Source organism: Triticum dicoccoides, chromosome 4A, assembly GCF_002162155.2.
Source record: "Triticum dicoccoides isolate Atlit2015 ecotype Zavitan chromosome 4A, WEW_v2.0, whole genome shotgun sequence".
NCBI lineage: Eukaryota > Viridiplantae > Streptophyta > Magnoliopsida > Poales > Poaceae > Triticum > Triticum dicoccoides.
In genome coordinates, this window is record NC_041386.1 from 578,440,944 (window position 1) to 578,464,106 (window position 23,163).

A 23,163-nucleotide genomic window follows, 5' to 3' on the forward strand; every position below is an offset into this window, starting at 1 on the left:
CATTGTGTCCCTTGTCTCCTGTTACCATCCGGCCTAGACGCACAGTTCGGGACCCCCTACCCGAGATCCGCCGGTTTTGACACCGACATTGGTGCTTTCATTGAGAGTTCCTCTGTGTCGTCGCTTTCAAGCCTGATGGCTTCTTTGATCATCAACCACGATGCAGTCTAGGGTGAGACTTTTCTCCCCGGACAGATCTTCGTCTTCGGCGGCTTCGGACTGCGGGCCAACTCGCTTGGTCACCTTGAGCAGATCGAAAGTTACGCCCCTGGCCATCAGGTCAGGTTTGGAAGCCTAAACTACACGGCTGACATCCGCGGGGACTTGATCTTCGATGGATTCGAGCCACAGCCAAGCGTGCCGCATTGTCTCAATGGGCATGATATAGCTCTGCCGCCGAACAACGCCTTGGAGGCCGCACACGCATCGGTTCCGACCATTGATTCAGAGCCCACTGCGCCAATCGAGGATCAGCGGTTGGACGCTGCCTCAAGGGCTGCAATCTCAGAGGCGATCGAGCCGAACTCCAGCCCCGCACTCTGCATAGCCCGTGACTCCGAGGAGCCGGATTCCTTTCCGAACTCCGAGCCCCCCGCGCCCCCGCTGATCGAATCTGATTGGGTGCCGATAATGGAGTTCACCGCCGCGGACATCTTTCAGCACTCGCCCTTCGGCGACATCCTGAATTCTCTAAAGTCTCTCTCTTTATCAGGAGAGCCCTGGCCGGACTACGGTCAGCAAGGTTGGGATACAGACGATGAAGAAATACAAAACCCACCCACCACCCACTTCGTAGCCACTGTCGATGACTTAACCGACATGCTTGACTTCGACTCCGAAGACATCGACGACATGGACGACGATGCAGGAGACGAACAAGAACCAGCACCTGTAGGGCATTGGAAGGCCACCTCGTCATATGACATATATATGGTGGACACTCCAAAGGATGGAGATGGCGATGGAACAGCGGTGGACGATACCTCTAAGAAACAACCCAAGCGCCGGCGTCAGCGCCACCGCTCTAAATCCCGCCAAAGCAAAAACGGTGATTCCGGCACGGGAGATAATACTACTCCGGATAGCGCCGAAGAACACCCCCTCCAGCAAAATTCGGCACAGGAGGACAGAGAAGCTAGCCCTCACGAGAGGGCGGCAGACCAAGAGGTTGAGGACGATAATTATACGCCTCCCTCCGAAGACGAGGCAAGGCTCGACGACGACGAGTTCGTTGTGCCAGAAGATCTTGCCGAACAAGAGCGTTTTAAACGCAGGCTCATGGCCACGGCAAGCAGCCTCAAGAAAAAGCGGCAACAGCTTAGAGCTGATCAGGATTTGCTAGCTGACAGATGGACTGAAGTCCTTGCGGTCGAAGAGTATGAACTCGAACGCCCCTCCAAGAGTTACCCAAAGCACAGGCTGCTACCCCGACTAGAGGAGGAAGCACCCACATCACCAGCGCATGACATGGCCGACCGGCCACCTCGTGGCCGCGACAGAGAGGCCTCTTGGCCCTCCACTCAAGCCATGCCCCGGCACCGCGTCAAGCATACTAAGGCATGGGAAAATGCGCCCGACCTGCGCGACATCCTGGAGAACAAGGCAAGGTAAACAAGATCGATCTACGGATCACGCAGGCGCCCCACGGCACGTGACGGTGATCGTCACTCCGGACGCAATGAATCCGGCCGGGCCGAACTCAACAGACAAAGCTCCTTCGAGCTGCGTCATGATATAGCCCAATACAGAGGCGCCGCACACCCACTATGCTTCACAGATGAAGTAATGGATCATAAAATCCCTGAGGGCTTCAAACCCGTAAACATCGAATCATACGATGGCACAACAGATCCTGCGGTATGGATCGAGGATTATCTCCTTCATATCCACATGGCCCGCGGCGATGATCTACACACCATCAAATACCTCCCACTCAAACTTAAGGGAACGGCCCGACATTGGCTTAACAGCTTGCCAGCAAACTCAATCGGTTCTTGGGAGGACCTGGAAGCCGCATTCCTTGACAACTTCCAGGGCACTTATGTGCGACCACCAGACGCTGATGACCTAAGCCACATAATTCAGCAGCTAGAAGAATCGGCCAGGCAATTCTGGACACGGTTCCTAACAAAGAAAAACCAAATTGTCGACTGTCCGAACGCAGAGGCCTTAGCGGCCTTCAAGCATAATATCCGTGACGAGTGGCTGGCCCGGCACCTGGGACAGGAAAAGCCGAAATCTATGGCAGCCCTCACGACACTCATGACCCGCTTTTGCACGGGAGAAGACAGCTGGCTAGCTCGCAGTAACAACTTAACCAAGAACACTGGTAATTCGAATACCAAGGACAAAAGTGATAGGTCGTGTCGGAACAAACAAAAGCGCCGCGTTAACAGCAACAACAACGAGGATACGACAGTTAATGCCGGATTCCGAGGCTACAAATCCGGTCAACAGAAATAGCCATTCAAAAGAAAAGCTCAGGGCTCGTCCAGTTTGGACCGAATACTCGATCGCTTGTGCCAGATACATGGCACCCCCGAAAAGCCAGCCAATCACACCAACAGGGATTGTTAGGTGTTCAAGCAGGCAGGCAAGTTAAGAGCCGAAAACAAAGACAAGGGGCTGCATAAATGACGAGGAGGAGGAGCCCATGCCGCCCAACAACAGTGGACAGAAGGGATTTCCCCCGAAAGTGCGGACGGTGAACATGATATACGCAACCCACATCCCCAAGAGGGAGCGGAAGCGTGCGTTAAGGGACGTATATGCGATGGAGCCGGTCGCCCCAAAGTTCAACCCATGGTCCTCCTGCCCGATCACCTTTGATCGAAGGGACCACCCCACTAGCATCCGTCACGGCGGCTTTGCCGCATTGGTTCTAGACCCAATCATTGACGGATTTCATCTCACAAGAGTCCTCATGGATGGCGGCAGCAGCCTGAACCTGCTTTACCAGGATACAATGCGAAAGATGGGCATAGATCCCTCAAGGATCAAGCCCACGAAAACGACCTTTAAAGGCGTCATACCAGGTGTAGAAGCCAACTGTACAGGCTCAGTTACACTGGAAGTGGTCTTCGGATCTCCGGATAACTTCTGAAGCGAGGAGTTAATCTTCGACATAGTCCCGTTCCGTAGTGGCTATCACGCACTGCTCGGGCGAACCGCATTCGCAAAATTCAACGTGGTACCACACTATGCATACCTCAAGCTCAAGATGCCAGGCCCTAGGGGAGTAATCATGGTCAATGGGAACACTGAACGCTCCATCCGAACGGAGGAGCACACGGCAGCGCTCGCAGCAGAAGTACAAAGCAGCCTCTCTAGGTAGTTCTCCAGTTCGGCCTTCAAAAAGCCAGACACCGTCAAGCACGCCCGGAGTACCCTACAACAAGACCACCTGGCATGTTCCAAGCTAGCATAGCAATGCGGCCCCAACCCTAGCCCTCGCGATATAGCAAAACCAGCGCTTCGCGTACATAACTACGCTCTTGAAATACCATGGGCACAGGGGAAGGGGCACTATCACGGCACGCCCGAAATACGGCTTAAACCGCACCAGGGGCTGCCGGTTTCCTTCTTTTTTTCTCTTACTCTCAGGACTCCATACTTCGGACAACCCGTTCGGCAATTCAACTGCCGCACAAACGATGCAAGACCCAGGGAAGCAGACAAGCCACGCCGCATTATGGAACTCCCAGGTGGTCTCTATTGCGAGCAGTATACCTATTTTTAATACAATTCCGTGGCCTGCCCCTAGCCAGGACATGCTAAATAGTCCAATTTATTTTGCTTGTCGCACTATTTGTATCGTTCCGCTTTCATAGCAGCCTTTCTATAAACACTGCATAGCTTTTTGTCTATTTTTTTGCATTACCCTCTTTTTATATATGTGTTTATTAATAACATGCTACATCCGTACACTGTGGTACGGCAAAATACGCCAGGGGCTTCAGTACCCATCAATATGGCGTGAGAAGTCCGTCCACTTTCACAAGTGCGGCACCCCGAACTTATAGCACTATATGCATCGGCTCCGAATCATGATTTGGGTCAATAGTTGGGTTTGCCCGGCTCCTATGTTTTGGTGCCTTACGTTCCGCTATATCGGCTAAGGTAGCACTAGGAGAACCACTGCGATTGTGCCCCAGTTGAGCTGGCCGAGCACCTCAGTGGAGAAAGCTAAAACTGACTGTCATGATGAGGCGAGAGACCGGTCGTTGTTCGAGAGGTTTTTCGAGTCCTTACAGGCTTATGCCGCTTCGAGCGAGGAACCGGCTTTGTCCGGCCAAGGCGTGGATAGCGTCCCGAACTCGGTCTTCCGAATACTAGGGGCTTCACCGAAATTTAAAATTATAGAGTTCTATGGCTAAGTGAGAGTGTTCAAGCATTATAGTCCGATTGCCTTGTTCGTTGTGCTGACCGCCTCCCTCGACGGACCCAATCATGGGAAAAAGAGCGCTCAGGTTTATCCTGAACACCCCAGCACTAGTGGCATGGGGGCAGAAGCCGACGACTGGCCATCTCTCAATTTTTTGATAAACGGCCGCACAAAAAGTAATATTTTAAATTCAAGCATTGCTTAGCGCATATGAACAAGTTTTCAGCGCACAGGATAACACGAGCGAGTTCATTCAAAAATTACATCCTTGGTACATTCATCCGCCATAAGGCGGGCACCAGCAAGAACATCCTTGTAATAGTTCTCGGGCTTGCGATGCTCCTTCCCCGGTGGCGGCCCATCCTTCGCAAGCTTCTCACCGTCCAGCTTACCCCAGTGCACCTTTGCACGGGCAAGGGCCCTACGGGCACCTTCGATGCAGACGGAGCGCTTGATGACCTCGAGCCTTGGACAAGCCTCCACCAGCCGCCGCACCAGTCCGAAATAACTCCCAGGCAGGGCCTCTCCAGGCCACAGCCGAACTATGAAGCCCTTCAGGGCCTGTTCGGCCGCCTTGTGGAGCTCGACCAGCTGCTTCAGCTGGTCGCTCAAGGGCACAGGGTGTCCAGCCTCAGCGTACTGAGACCAGAACACCTTCTCCATCGAGCTGCCTTCCTCGGCCCGGTAGAATGCGGCAGCATCGGATACGCTGCGGGGAAGATCTGCGAATGCCCCTAGAGAGCTCCGGATTCGGGTAAGTAACAAGTAGTTTACTTTTATATGTCTGCTTTGCATATAGAATGCCTCACCCGCCGCTATCTTTTTCACCGCATCCAATTCCTGGAGGGCCTTCTGGGCTTCGGCCTTGGCAGATTTGGCAGTTTTAAGGGCCGCAACAAGCTCGGACGCTCGCGTCTTCGAGTCGAGCTCCAAACTCTCATGTTTTTGCATGAGAACCTGAAGCTCTTGCCGCACCTAGCCGACCTGCGCCTCAAATTTCTCCCATTCGGCGCGCTCCGTGGCCGCTTTCTTCTCGGCCTCGGACAACGCCTGCTTGAGGGTCGCCACCTCAGTTGTGGCCCCTACAATAAGCAGTACACCGCTGTCATTTTTTGCAATTGCGCCTTCCTATAGGCATTTTTTCTATAAGGTATCTCTTACCTTCTTTCTCCTCGAGCTGCCGTTTGGCAAGGCCGAGCTCTTGCTCGGTCTGCTCGAGGCCCTGCTTCAGGGCACCTACCTCCGCAGTCAGTGCGACGGTGGCCAGCAGCGAAGCCTGCATACGTATATTGACTCCTTTTTAGTTGGACTCCTGCGATATTTAATAGATCCTCTATTTGGCTTCTCTTTTCGAATGCCAAATAGAGCATCAGGGGCTACTGTCTATACGATAATATTTTTACATATTTTTACTTACCTCGAAGCCTGTTAGAAGGCTAGCACAAGCTTCATTCAGTCCACTTTTGGCGGACCGAACCTTCTGGACCACCGTACTCATGATGGCACGGTGCTCCTCGTTGATGGAGGCACCCTTAAGCTCCTCCAGCAGATTGTCCGGTGCTTCCGGTTGGACGGAGGACGCTGGCTCAGAAGACTTGCTCCTCTTGGCAGGAGTTCGCCTACCGCGGTCCGGAACCGTTGATGATTCCGGCGCAGTGTCCGGCTTAAAGCCGAACTTGGAGCCCAGGGGGGTCTTGTCCCCTTCACTCCTGGAGTCCGGGAGGTTGCCTCGCGGCTCCTCCTGGACCACCTCCTCTCGCCCCGGAGCTTGTCGCGACGCCACTTCGGCGTCATCCGCAGCACAGGGGGAAGCAGCGGGCGGAACTGAATTCACGTCCGATGAATCCAGGGAGCCGCTCGACGACTCGTCGAGCCCGTCCTTGGGCGGACTGCATGATTATATCCGATGTTAGGGAAAGCTGTGCAACAAAAGGAATATCACGAGTTACTCTGGTATCCGAACACTTACGATCTCGCCGGACGCTTGGCCCTGTCCGGCCACTCCTCTTCGTCCTCGTCGGCGTCAGGGACGTAGTCCGGCAGAGGGGTTTTCCTCTTCTTGGACCCCTCGGCTTCCTCTACTGGGGTGGCCTTCCTCTTCTCTCCTTCCCCCGCTGGAGGGGGAGAGGTTTCTTCTTCCTCCTCCTCGTTTTCACGGGAGGAGTGCGTCTCGGACTCGTCGGACGACGAATCCGACAGCACCATATGCCGGGAACTCTTTCGAGTCCCTGTGGCCTTCTTTTTCTTGGCCTTCTTCTCCGGCACCACATAAAGTGTCGGAACCAGCATCTTCTCTAGGAGAGCAGGGGCTGGGTCTTCGGGCAAGGGAGCCGGACAGTTAATCTGTCTGGACTTCTCCCGCCAATCCTGTCAAAGGTGAGGGAGTTTAGATCCCGCATAGAGTCAAACTATGAAAAAACTTAACATCCTGTAAAGGATGGAAATATCTTACCTCACCAGCAGGACGCTGCAAGTTGAATCCGCGGTCTTTAGAGGCGGATGTGGGAGCCTCGGCGCCTTTGGTTAGCCCCCTCCAGACATCTTCTTAAATCGTGTCGAAGAGCCTGCTCAGAGTGCGGTGCTGCGCCGGGTTGAACTCCCACAAATTGAAGTCCCGTTCTTGACACGGAAGGATCCGGCGGACAAGCATGACCTGGATTATGTTGACAAGCTTGAGCTGCTTGTTCACCAGGGACTGGATGCATTTTTGCAGTCTGGTCAACTCTTCTTCGTCGCCCCACAACAAGCTCGTCTCCTTCCAGGACGTGAGCCGCGTAGGGGGTCCGGATCGGAATTCAGGGGCTGTGATCCACTTCGGATCGCGTGGCTCGGTGATGTAAAACCACCCTAACTACCACCCCTTCAAGGTCTCCACAAAGGAGCCTCGAGCCATAGGACGTTGGCAATTTTGCCCGCCATGGCACCTCCGCACTCCGCCTGGTTGCCGCACACCACCTTTGGCTTGAAATTGAAGGTCTTGAGCCAGAGGCCGAAATGGGGGCGAATGCAGAGGAAAGCCTCGCACACGATGATAAACGCCGAGATATTGAGGATGAAGTTCGGGGCCAGATAGTGGAAATCTAGGCCATAGTAGAACATGAGCCCGCGGACAAATGGGTGGAGAGGAAAACCCAGTCCACGGAGGAAGTGGGGAAGAAATACTACCCTCTCATGGGGCCTTGGGGTGGGGAGAAGCTGCCCCTCCTCAGGAAGCCGGTGCGCGATGTCTTTGGACAAGTATCTGGCCTTCCTTAACCTTTTGACATGGCCCTCCATGACGGAGGAGACCATCCACTTGCCTCCCACTCCGGACATTGTTGGAGAGGGTTGAGGTAGGAAGTGCGGGCTTGGGCGCTGGAGCTCGGGTGCGCAGAAGATGGATAGGCAAAGGAGGAAGAAGGCGTAGGTAAAAAGGTGGATCCTTATCCCCTAATATGGGCGGATGCGACTATGCGTCCCCACCAGCCTAGTAAAACTCGCTTGCCTCCCAAGCGCCGTGATAAGTGGCGCGGTTGGGTTACCCACGTCCGTATTAATGAGAATCTCGTAAACAAAGGGGGAAAGATCTCTGCTTTGACAAGACGTGCCAAGGAAACCGCCTCGCAAAACACGCTGAGGTGGAGAAGTGAAAACGATTCGAATAAAGGCTTGGCCATAGTGTGATGTCACGCTGCGGAATACGTCAGCAGATTAGATTTGTGTTAATATTATTCTCTCTATGGCAATACGTGGAAGCTTATTTTGCAGAGCCAGACACTACTCTTGGTGTTTACAAACTTTTATGAAGAATTTGGAGGAGGAACCCGCCTTGCAATGCCGAAGATAATCTGCACGCCAGACTCGTCATCATTGAAGCCTGGTTCAGGGGCTACTGAGGGAGTCCTGGATTAGGGGGTGTTCGGGTAGCCGGACTATACCTTCAGCCAAACTCCAGGACTATGAAGATACAAGATTGAAGACTCCGTCCCGTGTCCGGATGGGACTTTCCTTGGCGTGGAAGGCAAGCTTGGCGATGCGGATATTCAAGATCTCCTACCATTGTAACCGACTTTGTGTAACCCTAACACTCTCCGGTGTCTATATAAACCGGAGGGTTTTAGTCCGTAGGACAACATCATCATACAACAATCATACCATAGGCTAGCTTCTAGGGTTTAGCCTCCTTGATCTCGTGGTAGATCTAATCTTGTACTACCCATATCATCAATATTAATCGAGCAGGACGTAGGGTTTAACCTCCATCAAGAGGGCCCGAACCTGGGTAAAACACTGTGTCCCTTGTCTCCTGTTACCATCCGGCCTAGACGCACAGTTCGGGACTCCTACCCGAGATCCGCCGGTTTTGACACCGACACCAATAGTGGCATCCGAGCTAGGTTTTATGCGTTGATGTTATATGCACGAGTAGAACACAAGTGAGTTGTGGGCGATATAAGTCATACTGCTTACCAACATGTCATACTTTGGTTCGGCGGTATTGTTGGGTGAAGCGGCCCGGACCGACATTACGCGTACGCTTACACGAGACTGGTTCTACCGACATGCTTTGCACACAGGTGGCTGGCGGGTGTCAGTTTCTCCAACTTTAGTTGAACTGAGTGTGGCTACGCCCGGTCCTTGCGAAGGTTAAAACAACACCAACTTGACAAACTATCATTGTGGTTCTGATGCGTAGGTAAGAACGGTTCTTGCTAAGCTCGTAGCAGCCACGTAAAACTTGCAACAACAAAGTAGAGGATGTCTAACTTGTTTTTGCAGGGCATGTTGTGATGTGATATGGTCAAGACGTGATGCTATATTTTATTGTATGAGATGATCATGTTTTGTAACCGAGTTATCGGCAACTGGCAGGAGCCATATGGTTGTCGCTTTATTGTATGCAATGCAATCGCCCTGTAATGCTTTACTTTATCACTAAGCGGTAGTGATAGTCGTAGAAGCATAAGATTGGCGAGACGACAACGATGCTACGATGGAGATCAAGGTGTCGCGCCGGTGACGATGGTGATCATGGAGGTGCTTCGGAGATGGAGATCACAAGCACAAGATGATGATGGCCATATCATATCACTTATATTGATTGCATGTGATGTTTATCTTTTATGCATCTTATCTTGCTTTGATTGACAGTAGCATTATAAGATGATCTCTCACTAAATTTCAAGATAAAAGTGTTCTCCCTGAGTATGCACCGTTGCCAAAGTTTGTCGTGCCCAGACACCACGTGATGATCGGGTGTGATAAGCTCTACGTCCATCTACAACGGGTGCAAGCCAGTTTTGCACACGCAGAATACTCAGGATGAACTTGACGAGCCTAGCATATGCAGATATGGCCTCGGAACACTGAGACCGAAAGGTCGAGCGTGAATCATATAGTAGATATGATCAACATAGTGATGTTCACCATTGAAAGCTACTCCATTTCACGTGATGATCGGTTATGGTTTAGTTGATTTGGATCACGTGATCACTTAGAGGATTAGAGGGATGTCTTTCTAAGTGGGAGTTCTTAAGTAATATGATTAATTGAACTTAAATTTATCATGAACTTAGTACCTGATAGTATCTTGCTTGTCTATGTTTGATTGTAGATAGATGGCCCGTGCTGTTGTTTCGTTGAATTTTAATGCGTTCCTTGAGAAAGCAAAGTTGAAAGATGATGGTAGCAATTACACAGACTGGGTCCGTAACTTGAGGATTATCCTCATTGCTGCACAGAAGAGTTACGTCCTGGAAGCACCGCTAGGTGTACCTCCTGCGCCAGCAACTGCAGACATTGTGAATGCCTGGCAGTCGCGTGTTGATGACTACTCGATAGTTCAATGTGCCATGCTTTACGGCTTAGAACCGGGACTTCAATGACGTTTTGAACATCATGGAGCATATGAGATGTTCCAGGAGTTGAAGTTAATATTTCAAGCAAATGCCCGGATTGAGAGATATGAAGTCTCCAATAAGTTCTATAGCTGTAAGATGGAGGAGAATAGTTCTGTTAGTGAGCATATACTCAAGATGTCTGGGTATTGTAATCACTTGATTCAACTGGGAGTTAATCTTCCGGATGATAGCATCATTGATAGAATTCTCCAATCACTTCCACCAAGCTACAAGAGCTTCATGATGAACTATAATATGCAAGGGATGGATAAGACAATTCCCAAGCTCTTCGCAATGCTAAAGGCTGCGGAGGTAGAAATCAAGAAGGAGCATCAAGTTTTGATGGTCAATAAGACCACTAGTTTCAAGAAGAAGGGCAAAGGGAAGAAAAAGGGGAACTTCAAAAAGAACAGCAAGCAAGTTGCTGCTCAAGAGAAGAAACCCAAGTCTGGACCTAAGCTTGAAACCGAGGGCTTCTACTGCAAGTAGACTAGTCACTGGAAGCGGAACTGCCCCAAGTATTTGGCGGATAAGAAGGATGGCAAGGTGAACAAAGGTATATGTGATATACATGTTATTGACGTGTACCTTACTAGAGCTCGCAGTAGCACCTGGGTATTTGATACTGGTTCTGTTGCTAATATTTGCAACTCGAAACAGGGACTACGGATTAAGCGAACACTGGCAAAGGACGAGGTGACGATGCGCGTGGGAAATGGTTCCAAAGTCAATGTGATCGCGGTCGGAACGCTACCTCTACATCTACCTTCGGGATTAGTATTAGACCTAAATAATTGTTATTTGGTGCCAGCGTTGAGCATGAACATTATATCTGGATCTTGTTTGATGCAAGACGGTTATTCATTTAAATCAGAGAATAATGGTTGTTCTATTTATATGAGTAATATCTTTTATGGTCATGCACCCTTGAAGAGTGGTCTATTTTTGATGAATCTCGATAGTAGTGATACACATATTCATAATGTTGAAGCCAATAGATGTAGAGTTGATAATGATAGTGCAACTTATTTGTGGCACTGCCGTTTAGGACATATCGGTGTAAAGCGCATGAAGAAACTCCATACCGATGGACTTTTGGAACCACTTGATTATGAATCACTTGGTACTTGCGAACCGTGCCTCATGGGCAAGATGACTAAAACGCTGTTCTCCGGAACTATGGAGAGAGCAACAGATTTGTTGGAAATCATACATACAGATGTATGTGGTCCGATGAATGTTGAGGCTCGTGGCAGATATCGTTATTTTCTCACCTTCACAGATGATTTAAGCAGATATGGGTATATCTACTTAATGAAGCATAAGTCTGAAACATTTGAAAATTTCAAAGAATTTCAGAGTGAAGTTGAAAATTATCGTAACAAGAAAATAAAGTTTCTACGATCTGATCGTGGATGAGAATATTTGAGTTACAAGTTTGGTCTACATTTGAAACAATGTGGAATAGTTTCGCAACTCACGCCACCCGGAACACCACATCGTAATGGTGTGTGCGAACGTCGTAATCATACTTTACTAGATATGGTGTGATTTATGATGTCTCTTACAGATTTACCGCTATCGTTCTGGGGTTATGCTTTAGAGACGGCTGCATTCACGTTAAATAGGGCACCATCAAAATCCGTTGAGACGACACCTTATGAACTGTGGTTTGGCAAGAAACCAAAGTTGTTGTTTCTGAAAGTTTGGGGCTGCGATGCTTATGTGAAAAAGCTTCAACCTGATAAGCTCGAACCCATCGGAGAAATGTGTCTTCATAGGATACCCAAAGGAGACTGTTGGGTACACCTTCTATCACAGATCCGAAGGCAAGACATTCATTGCTAAGAATGGATCCTTTCTAGAGAAGGAGTTTCTCTCGAAAGAAGTGAGTGGGAGGAAAGTAGAACTTCATGAGGTAACTGTACCTGCTCCCTTATTGGAAAGTAGTATATCACAGAAACTGGTTTCTGTGACACCTACACCAATTAGTAAGGAAGTTAATGATGATGATCAAGGAACTTCAGATCAAGTTGCTACTGAACCTCGTAGATCAACTAGAGTAAGATCTGCACCAGAGTGTGTTGGGGAACGTAGTAATTTCAAAAAAATTCCTACGCACACGCAAGATCATGGTGATGCATAGCAACGAGAGGGGAGAGTGTTGTCTACGTACCCACGCAGACCGACTGCGGAAGCGTTGACGCAACATAGAGGAAGTAGTCGTACGTCTTCCCGATCCGACCGATCCAAGCACCGTTACTCCGGCACTTCCGAGTTCTTAGCACACGTACAGCTCGATGACGATCCCCGGGCTCCGATCCAGCAAAGCGTCGGGGAAGAGATCCTAAGCACTACAGCATGGTGACAATCTTGATGTTCTACTGTCGCAGGGCTTTGCCTAAGCACCGCTACAATATGATCGAGGTGGAATATGGTGGTAGGGGGCACCGCACACGGCTAAGGAACGATCTCAAGGATCAACTTGTGTCTAGAGGTGCCCCCCTGCCTCCATATATAAAGGAGCCAAGGGGGAGGGTGCGGCCGGCCAGGAGGAGGGCGCAGGAGGAGTCCTACTCCTACCGGGAGTAGGACTCCCCCCCAATCCTAGTTGGAATAGGATTCCCCGAGGGGGGAAAGAGAGAGAGGGGGCCGGCCACCTCTCCTTGTCCTAATAGGACTAGGGGAGGGGGGAGGCGCGCAGCCAACCTTGGGCTGCCCCTTTCACCTTTCCACTAAAGCCCACTAAGGCCCATATAGCTCCCGGGGGGTTCCGGTAACCTCCCGGTACTCCGGTAAAATCCCGATTTCACCCGGAACACTTCCGATATCCAAACATAGGCTTCCAATATATCAATCTTTATGTCTCGACCATTTCGAGACTCCTCGTCATGTCCGTGATCACATCCGGGACTCCGAACTAACTTCGGTACATCAAAATGCATAAACTCATAATAACTGTCATCGTAACGTTAAGCGTGCGGACCCTACGGTTCGAGAACAATGTAGACATTACCGAGACACGTCTCCGGTCAATAACCTATAGCGGGACCTGGATGCCCATATTGGCTCCTACATATTCTACGAAGATCTTTATCGGTCAGGCTGCATAACAACATACGTTGTTCCCTTTGTGATCGGTATGTTACTTGCCCGAGATTTGATCGTCGGTATCCAATACCTAGTTCAATCTCGTTACCGGCAAGTCTCTTTACTCGTTCCGTAATACATCATCCCGCAACTAACTCATTAGTTGCAATGCTTGCAAGGCTTAAGTGATGTGCATTACCGAGAGGGCCCAGAGATACCTCTCCGACGATCGGAGTGACAAATCCTAATCTCGAAATACGTCAACCCAACATGTACCTTTGGAGACACCTGTAGAGCACCTTTATAATCACCCAGTTGCATTGTGACGTTTGGTAGCACACAAAGTGTTCCTCCCGCACACGGGAGTTACATAATCTCATAGTCATAGGAACATGTATAAGTCATGAAGAAAGCAATAGCAACATACTAAACGATCGGGTGCTAAGCTAATGGAATGGGTCATGTCAATCAGATCATTCAACTAATGATGTGATCCCGTTAATCAAATGACAACTCTTTGTCCATGGTTGGGAAACATAACCATCTTTGATTAACGAGCTAGTCAAGTAGAGGCATACTAGTGACACTCTGTTTGTCTATGTATTCACACATGTATTATGTTTCCGGTTAATACAATTCTAGCATGAATAATAAACATTTATCATGATATAAGGAAATAAATAATAACTTTATTATTGCCTCTAGGGCATATTTCCTTCAGTCTCCCACTTGCACTAGAGTCAATAATCTAGTTCACATGCCATGTGATTTAACAGCAATAGTTCACATCATCATGTGACCAACACTCAAAGGGTTTACTAGAGTCAGTAATCTAGTTCACATCTCTATGTGATTAACACCCAAAGAGTACTAAGGTGTGATCATGTTTTGTATGTGAGATAATTTTAGTCAACGGGTCTGTCATATTCAGATCCGTAAGTATTTTGCAAATATCTATATCAACAATGCTCTGCACGGAGCTACTCTAGCTAATTGCTCCCACTTTCAATATGTATCTAGATCGAGACTTAGAGTCATCTAGATTAGTGTCAAAACTTGCATCAGCGTAACCCTTTACGACGAACCTTTTTGTCACCTCCATAATCGAGAAACATATCCTTATTCCATTAAGGATAATTTTGACCAATGTCCAGTGATCCACTCCTAGATCACTATTGTACTCCCTTGCCAAAATCAGTGTAGGGCATACAATAGACCTGGTACATAGCATGGCATACTTTATAGAACCTATGGCTGAGGCATAGGGAATGACTTTCATTCTCTTTCTATCTTCTGCCGTGGTCGGGCTTTGAGTCTTACTCAATTTCACACCTTGTAACACAGGCAAGAACTCTTTCTTTGACTGTTCCATTTTGAACTACTTCAAAATCTTGTCAAGGTATGTACTCATTGAAAAACTTATGAAGCGTCTTGATCTATCTCTATAGATCTTGATACTCAATATGTAAGCAACTTTACCAAGGTCTTTCTTTGAAAAACTCCTTTCAAATACTCCTTTATGCTTTGCAGAATAATCCTACATTATTTCCTATCAACAATATGTCATACACATATACTTTATCAGAAATGTTGTAGTGCTCCCACTCACTTTCTTGTAAATACAGGCTTCACCGCAAGTCTGTATAAAACTATATGCTTTGATCATCTTATCAAAGCGTATATTCCAACTCCGAGAGGCTTGCACCAGTCCATAAATGGATCTCTGGAGCTTGCACACTTTGTTAGCTCCCTTTGGATCGACAAAACCTTCCGGTTGCATCATATACAACCCTTTTTCCAGAAATCCATTCAGGAATGCAGTTTTGACATCCATCTGCCAAATTTCATAATCATAAAATGCGGCAATTGCTAACATGATTCTGATAGACTTAAGCATCGCTACGGGTGAGAAGGTCTCATCGTAGTCAACCCCTTGAACTTGTCAAAAACCTTTTGCGACAAGTCGAGCTTTGTAGACAGTAACATTACCATCAGCGTCGGTCTTCTTCTTGAAGATCCATTTATTTTCAATTGCTTGCCGATCATCGGGCAAGTCAACCAAAGTCCACACTTTGTTCTCATACATGGATCCCATCTCAGATTTCATGGCTTCAAGCCATTTTGCGGAATCTGGGCTCACCATCGCTTCTTCATAGTTCGTAGGTTCATCATGATCTAGCAGCATGATTTCCAGAACAGGATTACCGTACCACTCTGGTGCGGATCTCGCTCTGGTTGATCTACGAGGTTCAGTAGTATCTTGTCCTGAAGTTTCATGATCATCATCATTATCTTCCTCACTAATTGGTATAGATGTCGCAGAAACAGTTTTCCGTGATGTACTATTTTCCAATAAGGGAGCAGGTACAGTTACCTCGTCAAGTTCTACTTTCCTCCCACTCACTTCTTTCAAGAGAAACTCCTTCTCTAGAAAGGATCCATTCTTAGCAACGAATATCTTGCCTTCGGATCTGTGATAGAAGGTGTACCCAACTATCTCCTTTGGGTATCCTATGAAGACACATTTCTCCGATTTGGTTTTGAGCTTATCAGCATGAAACTTTTTCACATAAGCATCACAACCCCAAACTTTAAGAAACGACAACTTTGGTTTCTTGCTAAACCACAGTTCAGATTGTGTCGTCTCAACGGACTTAGATGGTGCCCCTTTTTTAACGTGAATGCAGTTGTCTTTAATGCATAACCTCAAAAATGATAGTGGTAAATCGGTAAGAAACATCATAGATTTGCACTATATCTAATAAAGTACGACTATGACGTTCGGACACACCATTATGCTGTGGTGTTCCGGGTGGCACAAATTTGTGAAACTATTCCACATTGTTTTAATTGAAGACCAAACTCGTAACTCAAATATTTGTCTCCGCGATCAGATCATAGAAATCTTATTTTCTTGTTACGATGATTCTCCACTTCACTCTGAAATTCTTTGAACTTTTCAAATGTTTCAGACTTATGTTTCATCAAGTAGATATACTCATATCTGCTCAAATCATCTGTGAAGATCAGAAAATAATGATACCTATCGCGAGCCTCAATATTCATCGGACCACATACATCAGTGTGTATGATTTCCAACAAATCTGTTGCTCGCTCCATTGTTCCGAAGAACAGAGTCTTAGTCATCCTGCCCATGAGGCATGGTTCACAAGCATCAACTGATTCATAATCAAGTGATTCCAAAAGCCCATCAGCATGGAGTTTCTTCATGCGCTTTACACCATTATGACCTAAACGGCAGTGCTAGAAATAAGTTGCACTATCATTATTAACTTTGCATCTTTTGGTTTCAATATGTGTATCACTATGATCGAGATCCAACGAACTACTTTCATTGGGTGTGTAACCACATAAGGTTTTATTCATGTAAACAGAACAACAATTTATTCTCTTACTTAAATGAATAACCGTATTACAATAAACATGATCAAATCATATTCATGCTCAACGTAAACACCAAATAACACTTATTTAGGTTCAACACTAATCCTGAATTTATAGGGAGTGTGCGATGATGATCATATCAATCTTGGAACCACTTCCAACACACATCGTCACTTCACCCTTAACTAGTCTCTGTTTATTCTGCAACTCCCGTTTCGAGTTACTAATCTTAGCAACTGAACTAGTATCAAATACAGAGGGGTTGCTATAAACACTAGTAAAGTACACATCAATAACATGTATATCAAATATACTTATGTTCACCTTGCCAACCTTCTTATCTGCCAATCACTTGGGGTAGTTTCGCTTCCAGTGACCAGTCCCTTTGCAGTAGAAGCACTCAGTCTCCGGCTTAGGTCCAGACTTGGGCTTCTTCACTTGAGCAGCAACTTGCTTGCTGTTCTTTTTGAAGTTCCCCTTCTTCCCTCTGCCCTTTTCTTGAAACTAGTGGTCTTGTCTACCATTAACACTTGATGTTTTTCTTGATTTCTACCTTCATCGATTTCATCATCATGAAAAGCTCGGGAGTCGTTTTCGTCATCCCTTGCATACTATAGTTCATCACGAAGTTCTACTAACTTGGTCATGGTGACTAGAGAATTCTGTCAATCACTATCTTATCTGGAAGATTAACTCCCACTTGATTCAAGCGATTGTAGTACCCAGACAATCTGAGCACATGCTTACTAGTTGAGCGATTCTCTTCCATCTTTTAGCTATAGAACTTGTTGGAGACTTCATATCTCTCAACTCGGGTATTTGCTTGAAATATTTACTTCAACTCCTGGAACATATCATATGGTCCATGACGTTCAAAACATCTTTGAAGTCCCGATTCTAAGCCGTTAAGCATGGTGCACTAAACTATCAAGTAGTCATCATATTGAGCTAGCCAAACGTTCATAACGTCTGCATCTGCTCCTGTAATAGGTCTGTCACCTAGTGGTGCATCAAGGACATAATTTTTCTATGCGGCAATGAGGATAAACCTCATATCACGGATCCAATCCGCATCATTGCTACTAACATCTTTCAACATAGTTTTTCCCTAGGAACATATCAAAAATAAACATATGAAAGCAACAACGCGAGCTATTGATCTACAACATAGATATGCTAATACTACCAGGACTAAGTTCATGATAAATTTAAGTTCAATTAATCATATTACTTAAGAACTCCCACTTAGATAGACATCCCTCTAATCCTCTAAGTGATCACGTGATCCAAATCAACTAAACCATAACCGATCATCACGTGAAATGGATTAGTTTTCAATGGTGAACATCATTATGTTGATCATATCTACTATATGATTCACGCTCGACCTTTCGGTCTCCGTGTTCCGAGGCCATATCTGCATATGCTAGGCTCGTCAAGTTTAACCTGAGTATTCCGCGTGTGCAAAACTGGCTTGCACCCGTTGTAGATGGACGCAGAGCTTATCACACCCGATCATCATGTGGTGTCTGGGCACGACGAACTTTGGCAACGGTGCATACTCAGGGAGAACACTTCTTGATAATTTAGTGAGAGATCATCTTATAATGCTACCGTCAATCAAAGCAAGATAAGATGCATAAAAGATAAACATCACATGCAATCAATATAAGTGATATGATATGGCCATCATCATCTTGTGCCTGTGATCTCCATCTCCGAAGCACTGTCATGATCACCATCGTCACCGGCGTGACACCTTGATCTCCATCGTAGCATCGTTGTCGTCTCGCCAATCTTATGCTTCCACGACTATCGCTACCGCTTAGTGATAAAGTAAAGCATTACATCGCGATTGCATTGTATACAATAAAGCGACAACCATATGGCTCCTGCCAGTTGCCGATAACTCGGTTACAAAACATGATCATCTCATACAATAAAATTCAGCATCATGCCTTGACCATATCACATCACAACATGCCCTACAAAAACAAGTTAGATGTCCTCTACTTTGTTGTTGCAAGTTTTACGTGGCTGCTACGGGCTTAAGCAAGAACCAATCTCACCTACGCATCAAAACCACAACGATAGTTTGTCAAATAGACTCTGTTTTAACCTTCGCAAGGACCGGGCGTAGCCACACTTGGTTCAACTAAAGTTGGAGAGACAGTCGCCCGCAAGCCACCTATGTGCAAAGCACGTCGGGGGAACCGGTCTCGCGTAAGTGTACGCGTAATGTTGGTCCGGGTCGTCTCGTCCAACAATACCGTCGAACCAAAGTATGACATGCTGGTAGGCAGTATGACTTATATCGCCCACAACTCACTTGTGTTCTACTCGTGCATATAACATCAAACCATAAAACCTAGGCTCGGATGCCACTGTTGGGGAACGTAGTAATTTCAAAAAAATTCCTACGCACATGCAAGATCATGGTGATGCATAGCAACGAGAGGGGAGAATGTTGTCTACGTACCCACGCAGACCGACTACGGAAGCGTTGATGCAACGTAGAGGAAGTAGTCGTACGTCTTCCCGATCCGACCAATCCAAGCACCATTACTCCGGCACTTCCGAGTTCTTAGCACACATACAGCTCGATGATGATCCCCGGGATCCAATCTAGCAAAGCGTCGGGGAAGAGATCCGTCAGCACTACGGCGTGGTGACGATCTTGATTTTCTACCATCGCAGGGCTTCACCTAAGCACCGCTACAATATGATCGAGGTGGAATATGGTGGTAGGGGGCACCGCACACGGCTAAGGAACGATCTCAAGGATCAACTTGTGTCTAGAGGTGCCCCCCTGCCTCCGTATATAAAGGAGCCAAGGGGGAGGGTGCGTCCGGCCAGGAGGAGGGTGCAGGAGGAGTCCTACTCCTACCGGGAGTAGGACTCCCCCCCAATCCTAGTTGGAATAGGATTCCCCGAGGGGGGAAAGAGAGAGAGGGGGCCGGCCACCTCTCCTTGTCCTAATAGGACTAGGGGAGGGGGGAGGCGCGCAACCCACCTTGGGCTGCCCCTTTCACCTTTCCACTAAAGAGTGGTACGGTAATCTTGTTCTGGAAGTCATGCTACTAGATCATGATGAACCTACGAACTATGAAGAAGCGATGGTGAGCCAATATTCCGCAAAATGGCTAGGAGCCATGAAATCTGAGATGGGATCCATGTATGAGAACAAAGTGTGGACTTTGGTTGACTTGCCCGATGATCGGCAAGCAATTGAGAATAAATGGATCTTCAAGAAGAAGACTGACGCTGATGGTAATGTTACTGTCTACAAAGCTCGACTTGTTGCAAAAGGTTTTCGACAAGTTCAAGGGATTGACTATGATGAGACCTTCTCACCCGTAGCAATGCTTAAGTCTGTCCGAATCATGTTAGCGATTGCCACATTTTATGATTATGAAATTTGGCAGATGGATGTCAAAACTGCATTCCTGAATGGATTTATGGAAGAAGAGTTGTATATGATGCAACCGGAAGGTTTTGTCGATCCAAAGGGAGCTAACAAAGTGTGCAAGCTCCAGCGATCCATTTATGGATTGGTGCAAGCCTCTCAGAGTTGGAATAAACGCTTTGATAGTGTGATCAAAGCATTTGGTTTTGTACAGACTTTTGGAGAAGCCTGTATTTACAAGAAAGTGAGTGGGAGCTTTGTAGCATTTCTGATATTATATGTGGATGACCTATTACTGATTGGAAATGATATAGAATTTCTGGATAGCATAAAGGGATACTTGAATAAGGGTTTTTCAATTAAAGACCTCGGTGAAGCTGCTTACATATTGGGCATTAAGATCTATAGATATAGATCAAGACGCTTAATTGGACTTTCACAAAGCACATACCTTGACAAAGTTTTGAAGAAGTTCAAAATGGATCAAGCAAAGAAAGGGTTCTTGCCTGTGTTACAAGGTGTGAAGTTGAGTAAGACTCAATGCCCGACCACTGCAGAAGATAGAGAGAAAATGAAAGATGTTCCCTATGCTTCAGCCATAGGCTCTATCATGTATGCAATACTATGTACCAGACCTGATGTGTGCCTTGCTATAAGTCTAGCAGGGAGGTACCAAAGTAATCCAGGAGTGGATCACTGGACAGCGGTCAAGAACATCCTGAAGTACCTGAAAAGGACTAAGGATATGTTTCTCGTTTATGGAGGTGACAAAGAGCTCATCGTAAATGGTTACGTTGATGCAAGCTTTGACACTGATCCGGACGATTCTAAATCGCAAACCGGATACGTGTTTACATTGAATGGAGGAGCTGTCAGTTGGTGCAGTTCTAAACAAAGCGTCGTGGCGGGATCTACATGTGAAGCGGAGTACATAGCTGCTTCGGAAGCAGCAAATGAAGGAGTCTGGATGAAGGAGTTCATATCTGATCTAGGTGTCATACCTAGTGCATCAGGTCTAATGAAAATCTTTTGTGACAATACTGGTGCAATTGGCTTGGCGAAGGAATCCAGATTTCACAAGAGAACCAAGCACATCATGATACGCTTCAATTCCATCCGGGATCTAGTCCAGGTGGGAGACATAGAAATTTGCAAGATACATACGGATCTGAATGTTGCAGACCCGTTGACTAAGCCTCTTCCACAAGCAAGACATGATCAGCACTAGGCTCCATGGGTGTTAGAATCATTACTGTGTAATCTAGATTATTGACGCTAGTGCAAGTGGGAGACTGAAGGAAATATGCCGTAGAGGCAATAATAAAGTTATTATTTATTTTCTTATACCATGATAAATGTTTATTATTCATGCTAGAATTGTATTAACCGGAAACATAATACATGTGTGAATACATAGACAAACAGAGTGTCACTAGTATGCCTCTACTTGACTAGCTCGTTGATCAAAGATGGTTAAGTTTCCTAGCCATTGACATGGGTTGTCATTTGATTAATGGGATCACACCATTAGGAGAATGATGTGATTGACATGACCCATTCTGTTAGCTTCGCACATGATCGTTTAGTATGTTGCAATTGCTTTCTTCATGACTTATACATGTTCCTATGACTATGAGATTATGCAACTCCCGTTTAGTGGAGGAACACTTTGTGTGCTACCAAACGTCACAACATAACTGGGTGATTATAAAGGTGCTCTACAGGTGTCTCCGAAGGTACTTGTTGGGTTGGCGTATTTCGAGATTAGGATTTGTCACTTCGATTGTCGGAGAGGTATCTCTGGGCCCTCTCGGTAATGCACATCACTTAAGCCTTGCAAGCATTGCAATTAATGAGTTAGTTGCGGGATGATGTATTACGGAACGAGTAAAGAGACTTACCGGTAACGAAATTGAACTAGGTATTGAGATACCGATGATCAAATCTCGGGCAAGTAACATACCGATGACAAAGGGAACAACGTATGTTGTTATGCGGTCTGACCGATAAAGATCTTCGTAGAATATGTAGGAGCCAATATGAGCATCCAGGTTCTGCTATTGGTTATTGACCGGAGACGTGTCTCGGTCATGTCTACATAGTTCTCGAACCCGCAGGGTCCGCACGCTTAATGTTACGATGACAGTTATATTATGAGTTTATATGTTTTGATGTACCGAAGGTTGTTGGGAGTCCCAGATGTGATCACGGACATGACGATGAGTCTCGAAATGGTCGAGACATGAAGATTGATATATTGGAAGCCTATGTTTGGATATCGGTGTTGGAAATATGCCCTAGAGGCAATAATAAAATGATTATTACATTTCCTTGTTCATGATAATTGTCTATTATTCATGCTATAATTGTATTATCCGGAAATCGTTATACATGTTTGAATACATAGACCACAATATGTCCCTAGTGAGCCTCTAGTTGACTAGCTCGTTGATTAACAGATAGTCATGGTTTCCTGGCTATGGACATGGGGATGTCATTGATAACGGGATCACATCATTAGGAGAATGATGTGATGGACAAGACCCAAACCTAAGCATAGCACAAAGATCGTGTAGTTCGTTTGCTGTAGCTTTTCTGGATGTCAAGTATCATTTCCTTAGACCATGAGATTGTGCAACTCCCGGATGCCGTAGGAGTGCCTTGGGTGTGCCAAACGTCACAACGTAACTGGGTGACTATAAAGGCACATTACAGGTATCTCCGAAAGTGTCTGTTGGGTTGGCACGAATCAAGACTGGGATTTGTCACTCCGTATGACGGAGAGGTATCTCTGGGCCCACTCAGTAATGCATCATCATAATGAGCTCAATGTGATCAAGTGGTTGATCATAGGATCATGCATTACGGTACGAGTAAAGTGACTTGCCGGTAATGAGACTGAACGAGGTATTGGGATATCGACGATCGAGTCTCGGGCAAGTAACGTACCGGTTGACAAAGGGAATTGAGTACGGGATTGATTAGGTCCTCGACATCGT